The sequence below is a fragment of the Cupressus sempervirens genome, chromosome 8, assembly GCF_028749045.1.
Source record: "Cupressus sempervirens isolate cs-2001-9-10 chromosome 8, ASM2874904v1, whole genome shotgun sequence".
In the NCBI taxonomy this organism is placed as follows: Eukaryota; Viridiplantae; Streptophyta; class Pinopsida; order Cupressales; family Cupressaceae; genus Cupressus; species Cupressus sempervirens.
In genome coordinates this window covers 363,070,684-363,078,851 of record NC_143125.1, presented here as the reverse complement: position 1 = coordinate 363,078,851, position 8,168 = coordinate 363,070,684, and the positions used below count along the sequence as shown (strand labels likewise).

Here is an 8,168-nt window from a genome sequence, read left to right as displayed (position 1 = left end):
ATGACGCCTCCTCTTCCTCTTCCTATCCCAGCCATCTTGTTGCTCTGATACCAAATGATGTAACCTTAAACTCTTCAAAGAATAGATCAGAAAATGACACAACACAGAAGTTTCAGAACGCCATAATCTTTCATTAAACTTTTGTAACTCTACTCTACCCCTTCAATGAAATAAAACACTTACTTATTACAATTCTAAAAATTACCATATTTGGCAATTTTTGGGGAAAAACACATTTTTCCATTTTTGGTAATTTTAAAAACCCTTCCTACGAATCCCATTTTTTTCCAAAAAAAGCCCCCAACTAAGGCGAGATGAATTGCCAACTAATCGACGAAATCAAGAAATTAATTTCAGATTTATTACAAAAACAACTTTCTAAAAAAATTGGAAAAAACACGAAAAGCCAAATTTGGAGGTCAAGACAATCTTTCAAGCTCCCAAAAAAATGTCAAAACGGCCATCTATCAAACTGAGCTCCATTGGCAATCCAAATAACTCCTCCTACCGCAATTGTCTATAAAATTTCAGCCAAAACCCACATTTGAGTCAAAAGTTATGACCCCTAGAAGTAAATTTTGACCAAAACCCACATTTGAGTCAACAACTTTGACCCTTAAATGCCCCTGCATCATCTTCCATTTAATATATAGTAGATTGTGATTTGACACTCTTGAAATCCATACCAATCTCCACTCCCCAAGTTAAGAAAGTCTTTTCAATTGCACTTCCCGATACTTCTAGGTCTTTTCCCTTAAGTGAGGACACCATGCCGGTGGAATTTTGAGCAATCCCTTCAATAAGGATTCTAATCACATTATCAGGAAGCATCCTTATGTCCTTAGTTTCTGTGAATACTCTAGCAACCCAACTTCTCACAACTATCATCTCATTTAAGGTTAGGATTCCTGTTTTGTCACCACAAATTATTGTTGCAGATCCCATTGTCTCACAAGCTAACATATGTCTGACCAGAGATTTATCTTCCATCATTTTTCTCATAGAGTATGCTAACATGAGAGTTACAACAAGTGGGAGGCCTTCAGGAACATCTATCACAACAATTACAACAACAATGACAAAGATCTGTGACAAGCTTGATGCTACTTCACTTGCTTTTTACTTTTGTTGTAATTATCAATAATGTAGCATATGAAAGGCACAACAAAAACTAGAGCTACAACAATCAATCCAACCTTCCCGATGAAAGTAGCAGTTCCATTTAAACAAACCTGCAAAGGAATTTCCTCCCCTATATCTTCAGTTATAGCAGCCATTATTTGACCCCAATTAGTGTTCAAGCCAACAACTGTCACCAACATCAATCCATATCCATCTGCAACTTTGCATCCAGACAAAAGAAATGGGTGCATTGAATCTTTAAGTACCATCTCACTTTCACCAGTAAGACTAGATTTATCAATAGAAAGTGAGTGTCCTTTGTTAAACAATCCATTTTCAGAAACTTGGTCTCCAATATTCAAGGATACAACACCTCCCACAACTAGGTCAAATATTGAAACCTTGATTGTCTGACACATTTGAATAGCTTGGACATCAATATTTTTTTTCTCTCATTATTTAAAACCTGAAATTCCAATGATTTCTTGTAATCGCTTATGGCTATCACAAGAACAACTATTAATATGGCAATTGTTATGCTTGTTCCATCATACCATCCCTCTTTGATTCCTTCATCTTTAGAAGTCATCTCAGTTACTATAGAGACTGCTACACAAAGCATAAAAATAATAAGTGTTGTATCCTTAGCAGCTTCCCATGCAAAGACAAAAAAGGCTATTTGGATGCTTTCTGGCTAATTGTTCTCCCCAAAATATTTCTTCTACATTATCATGTCATCAACACCCTCATTTAGTCCACCATCCAAATCTAATCTTAGTGATTTAACAACACTTGAAACCCCACCAAGTTGTTGCAAGTAATTTAGCTCTTGCCTTTTAACCAAATGTTGTAGTTTCCTTGGTCCCAATCCAAAGCCATTTGCTGGTGGCAATTCATCTGTAGCCCTAGCATCGGCTTTTCTAAAATGTTGAACAACCCCTATGACTTGAGTGCTTTCCCTGACCCTTTGAGACAAGAAGTTAAGGTTAATGATGGGGAAGGAAATACGTGTTTTGAGCCTCTAGCCTTAACCTTTTTGGATGAGAGGTTAAGTTTTGGAAATTTATCTTAACCTCTTTTTGATGGAGAGTTTGATGGAGAGGTTAAGATTTCAAAGTGAAACATGTGTTTTGGACCCTGAACCTTAACCTTTTTAAAGGTTAATGGTTAATGATCAAGTGGAAAACACGTATTTTGGTTCTTTTTGTTAACCTACGACAACTTTTGATTCAAAAATCGGATTTCAAAAATTCATAGTGTTGGAGCTGGAGACGAAACAAGTGCACCAAGATGAAAAAATCATTAAAAATACAGTGGATAATTAATCCTTTCAAAACTTGAAGTTTGATACATTCAAACTTATTTTCACTCAAAATAGAGATGGATTTTTCACAATTTAACGGGCACAAGAACCATGGCAACAAGCTGTGAAAATTCTCAAATCATATTAACATTCCCCATAGGTGAAAGCATTAAAACTTTTATTGCTTGCTAGTCTTATCATAGAAAGACCCATATAACACTCATAGTTCAGATATGTAATAGCATAAAGAAAATGCCAAATCAAAGAAGGTAAGGATCAAAAAACAAAAAAATAATGTGATAGACAAAGAACGAGGGTACAATTCATAAACCATATTTTGAGAAAAACAAAGGCGTACATAACCCAAAGAGAAGCAAAGCTTTGGGTTAATAGCAGTCTGCTCTAGTTTTTCATATTTAACTTAGAAAATTTATGTCATCTCCAGATCACTCTTTCTTAGCATTTTTGCTTACTTTCAATTATTAGATTTATATTGATAGAATGATTATAAAGTATGATTAATCTAATATTAATTTTTATTTTATTTCTTAAAAGATTGTATAATATAAGTATATATATTATATTTTTAACATTATAAATTAATAAAAATTACAGTTTAAAAAGTATAAATTAATAAATCACATATTAATAAAAAATAATTCTTATAAAGTATTAGTTTTACAATTATTGAAAAGATTTAATCACTAGTTAAGACATGAAATCCAAAAATTATCACAATAGTACTTAGTATATAACAAGTGTCACGTAGTGGCTAGTACTTGCCATAGGCAATGTACTATTGTATTCAATTTGCACAATTACTAAATTAATTCAAAATGTATCTACCAATCACAAGTAATGATTTTTGAATAATTAAAATTTATTTATTCATTTATAAATTTAATTTTTTGTATAAATTATATGATTGGGTGAACTTATTTTGTGTTATAGGAGCCTTTTTTTGGAGAGTCTCCATAATGCAATATTTTTGGCTAGATTCAAGGTCAATGCAAGTTTTAGTTTCTCTCTCAATATGTTTTGGTTAATGTCACAAAATCAAATACTACAACAAATGTTTAATACTTAATAATCGGTGTATAAGACCCCAATTGTTTCAGCCAATCAGATAGCTCAAAATTAATTTTCTTAATTTGTAACTGTAAGAAATGTGTATCTTAACTATAGAAAATATTAATCATATAATAATATTTGAAAATACTTAATTTTGATTGGTGGAAATCATAAATTTTAGTCACAAGTTATAGAAAATTGATTACAATAGTAATATGTCTCCCACTGTACACTCGAAAGTGTCCCACTCTAAACCATTCTATCCAAACGATTCCATGAGTTGGAATGTTTGAATGCCGGCTTAGAGCTCCCTATCCACGGAGTGCAAGAGAGTATATTTTAAGAATAAGAAGGCTCTCAGATGAGCCTTAGAGATACTCTTCTTGCTAGTAAACCATGCAATGGGAGGTTCCGAAGACAAGATGCAAGAATGCAAATGTCCCAAGGAGTTCCTCAAGAATGCAATGCAACTAAAGATTAAACTAGAACGAATATGAAAAGTGAAGCTATTCTAAGCATGGATGAGAGTGTTACAATACCATTAATAAGCTATGTGAGATAGATTATTGCAAAATAGAAGCTAAACTAACATGCAACATGAATCTAAGCTAAAATGCTATGGTATGAGAGAATGTAGACAAGAAATAGAAGTTCTCCACAAAGCTCCAAAGAAACCTGTTAGAAAACCTGCAGCATAACAATATTCAAAAGATGAGGATGGATTGAGGGGGAAAGCTCTCTCCCTTTTAAAGATGTACAGACGGTGGAGATCAAGATGAAGATGGTGGATGATCAACGGTGGAATTTGAAAAGAGGAGTGATCCATGTGCACACACAAATCAACCAATAGAATATAAGTTGACTTGTCATATAAGACAAAAGTCACAAAGCCTTTTCTTTTAATTGCAAAATAGAAAAAGGACTTTATGTGTGCACTTTAAGTGGGTTAGAAGAATGGGGTATTTTATTTAATTAAAAGGGGACATGTTCTTTTAATCAAATAATGAACTTAGGATAGCATAGTCAAACTATAGGTTATAATCAAATAAATTGATTATTAGCAATTTGGCTTAGGTAAGTGATTAAATTAATTTAGCCAAAATGTTGAAAAGGGGGCTAATAGTCTAGATGACCATTTTTAGGTGATTACATTTGCCCCTCTTTGACTAATGTGTGATCGATCTGGGAACACATTATGTCAAAGAAACTCGAAGCCAAGTAGGCGATGATAGATATAGATGTCTAATTTCGAAGAGTGAAATGCAGAAATAGATAGCAAGTCCTGAATGCACAGCCTGATAGCAGTAGTACTGAACACTAGGAAGAGATGATGTCAGAATTCAAGAAGAATACTGACACTTAGAAAAGCAAATAGAGTGAGAGAAAGTGAGAAGATCAAACAAATGCTCCTAAGCAGTGATAAAGTATTTCTGCCCCCTCGGGATCGAAATTGAAATGAGGTAAGGGGATGCAAAAACTAGCTAGAAATGAGAAAATTAGAGTATAGCAATGTCCAAGATGACAGATAGATGATTAGAACCCAAGAATGGCTATATAAAAAAATTGATAAAATGCCCCAGTTTGACTAGAGTTGACCTTGAAGGATATAGCATAAAAATAAGGTCGAAATGAGTAGAAAGGTGATTTTAGACATGAAATAGTGAATTTAAGTAGATATGAAGTATGAAAATGATGAAGACATGAAGAAATGAAGATGCCCCAGTGATGATTCAGAGATTAGACCTCAAAAGGTCAGCTAACTGCTCAGAAGAAAGTAGAATTTTAAAAGACAATTTTGACCATCAAGATGAACTCGAATTTGGATTTCGATCCCGAAAATAAATCTAGGACGTCAAAATTATTTAAGAGGTCAAAACTTTAGATAATGTGATGACAAGATAGAAAAGAGATGAAGCGAAAGATTAAGAAGGTGAAAAGACATGAACAAGAAGAAAGTAAAGAAATATATGAAAGGAGTTAGCTGATATGTCCACAAAAAGATGAAGAGAGAGCTCTCCCCATATGCAAGAATGCAAGACTAAGTTAGAAAATGAACCTAAAATGTAAGCTAATATGTAAAGTGGTTTACCAACAAGAAGCGCATAACATTTAGACTCTTAATTTCATCATTGAGCATTTATTAGGGACATCATGAGATCATACAACCATCACTAGTATAACTATGAGGATATGAATATGATCGATATTAGATAGGTATGTGGAAATCCAATCTAAGCATCAGAGACATGTAAGTCAAGATAACTACACGATTAGATTCCCTAAGTTTAATTTAGCAAGATTACACCTGTATCAAGGCATAAGCGCCAGGATAAACCCTGAGTGCGATCTTGCAAAACAATCAAGGATGATACATTTATAAGTCAAAGTGTTGAATAGGACAAGCATGAATGCTTACAACACTATAGACAAACAAAAGTATACCCACAAGCAGAAATCAAGAAAATATGTCCCATGCCCCCAGTCTTCTAGTCAATGACATCCTTTAAAGACTATTAGGGAGGGAATACATGGCAAAGAAATCATCATAGACAGCACACAAAGTAGATAAATGTCAGCATAGCTCAGTCGTTTAAGTGTTAAAGTGCGTGTGTGTAAGTCACTTGGCCATTTCTTCCAGACTTGATTCTGATAGTGAGATATCGCGACATCGGAGACCGTAGGTAAACTATCTGTAAAGTGTTAAAAAAAACACTTGATGTCAAAGTGGGGGAAGTGTTGAGAAACACTATTTTGTGAGTTGTCAAAGAAACCCTAATCCACAAGAATACCTCAATAGGCTAAGTAGCTATGCCCCCAAGATGAGGACAAGAAACAATTCCAAGCTAGGAGATGTGTAGCAAAGTGGATGATTGAGATTGATAGACATAGGTGCAAGGGTTTCAAGTAGCGCCTGTTTCCAGGTTTTCACCACTTTGACAAATTTTTTTTTTTTTTTTTTTTTTTTTTTTTTTTTGGTGATACATCAAAGTGAGGTTTTCACTAAGATGATCATTTTTTCAGGACATTTTCTGATTTTTAAGATTTTTTCAGACTCATAGATATATACAAGATAGCTGAGCAGCAAGCCTCTAAGTATAGAACTTCTTCAAGTGTAGGATGTTGATAGGTTCTGCAAGTTCTTCACCCTCTGAAGTAGACAACTGGTAAGCACCAGACCCAAATGATGTTGTGATAATGTAAGGACCTAACCAGTTAGGTTCAAATTTCCCTTTCTGTTCTCGATTTTGCTGATTTTTGGGATTCTCTCTAAGCACGAGTTCACCAACTTGGAACTCACGGGGGTGAACCTTTTTGTTATATTGTGTAGACATGCGCTTCTGATAAGCTCTCATGTGATCAAAAGCAGCCTTGCACCGTTCATCCAGAGTCTCTAATTCCTGTACTCTCATAGCTCTATGGTCTTCATCGGTTATTAACCCATGTAAGGAGATGCGAAAAGAAGGTATTTCGACTTCTAATGGGAGAACAGCCTCAGAGCCATAGACTAGAGAAAAGGGTGTAGCCCCTGTAGGAGTACGAATAGAGGTTCTATAGGCCCAAAGTGCCGGATTTATTTGCAAGTGCCAATCTTTCCCAGACTTGTGAACTGTGCGGTGTAGGATTTTCAGCAGCATTTTATTAGAGGCCTCAGCTTGGCCATTCCCTTGGGGATAGTAAATGGAAGACCAATGTTGCTTAATTCCAAACTTTTTGCACAGCTGTTTTAAGTCTTTATTTTTGAATTGTCCTCCATTATCTGTAACAATAGAGGATGGGATACCATATCGACAAATGATGTGATTCAGTATAAACAGGGCAACATGTTTGCCTGTAGCAGCAGATAATGGTACAGCTTCAACCCATTTAGTGAAATACTCCATTGCTGTGATGATAAATTTATGACCGCTGGATGAGCTTGGATGGATCTTTCCTACCAAGTCAAAGGCCCATTGCTGAAATGGCCAATATGTCACAGAAGGGATTAACTCTCGCCCAGGAGCATGTATCAAGTTACCATGGAGCTGACATTTCTGACAGGACTTTGCATAGCGCACAGCATCAGCTTGCATGGTGGGCCAGTAATAACCCGTCCTAAGCAGTTTTCAGGCAAGTGCAAGGCCATTAGAATGCGCCCCACAAATGCCATCGTGGACTTCGGCAAGTGCCTTCTCGGACTCTTCTAGTTCTAAACACCTAAGCAACGTTCCGTCTAGACCCCTCCTATACAAGTCACCAGAGACCAAAGTGTAGTGTGAGGCATTACGAAGGAGTTGGCATTTTTGGTTGCGCGTGAGGGTTTCGAGAATAACCTGATCACGTAGGTAGGAGAAAATAGCCGCATAGCGGGAGGAATCATGACCTACAACAGTGTAGATCACCTGGTTATCTGAAGAATCATAGGCTGGATGACACAATTCTTCCACCAGGAACTCAAATCGCGATTCATGTTCTTATAATTGGAGGATAGATGCTAAGGTGGCCATAGCATCAGCAACCTTGTTTTCTGCTCTAGGAATTTGTTGGAATGTTACAAAGGTAAAATAGTTCCTTAGAGCATCTATCAACTTTTTATAAGGGATCAATTTATCATCCTTGGTTTGATATTCATTATTCACTTGGTTCACAACCAGTTGAGAATCCCCATAGATGTGTAGCTCAGTTATTCGCCATT

At 35.6% G+C, this 8,168-nt stretch overlaps 1 pseudogene; it reads right to left on the bottom strand.

The window, feature by feature from the left end:
- Window positions 1-600: 600 nt before the first annotated feature.
- LOC149542832 (calcium-transporting ATPase 5, plasma membrane-type pseudogene) overlaps window positions 601-8,168 on the bottom strand; it is a 34,152-nt pseudogene continuing 26,584 nt past the window's right edge.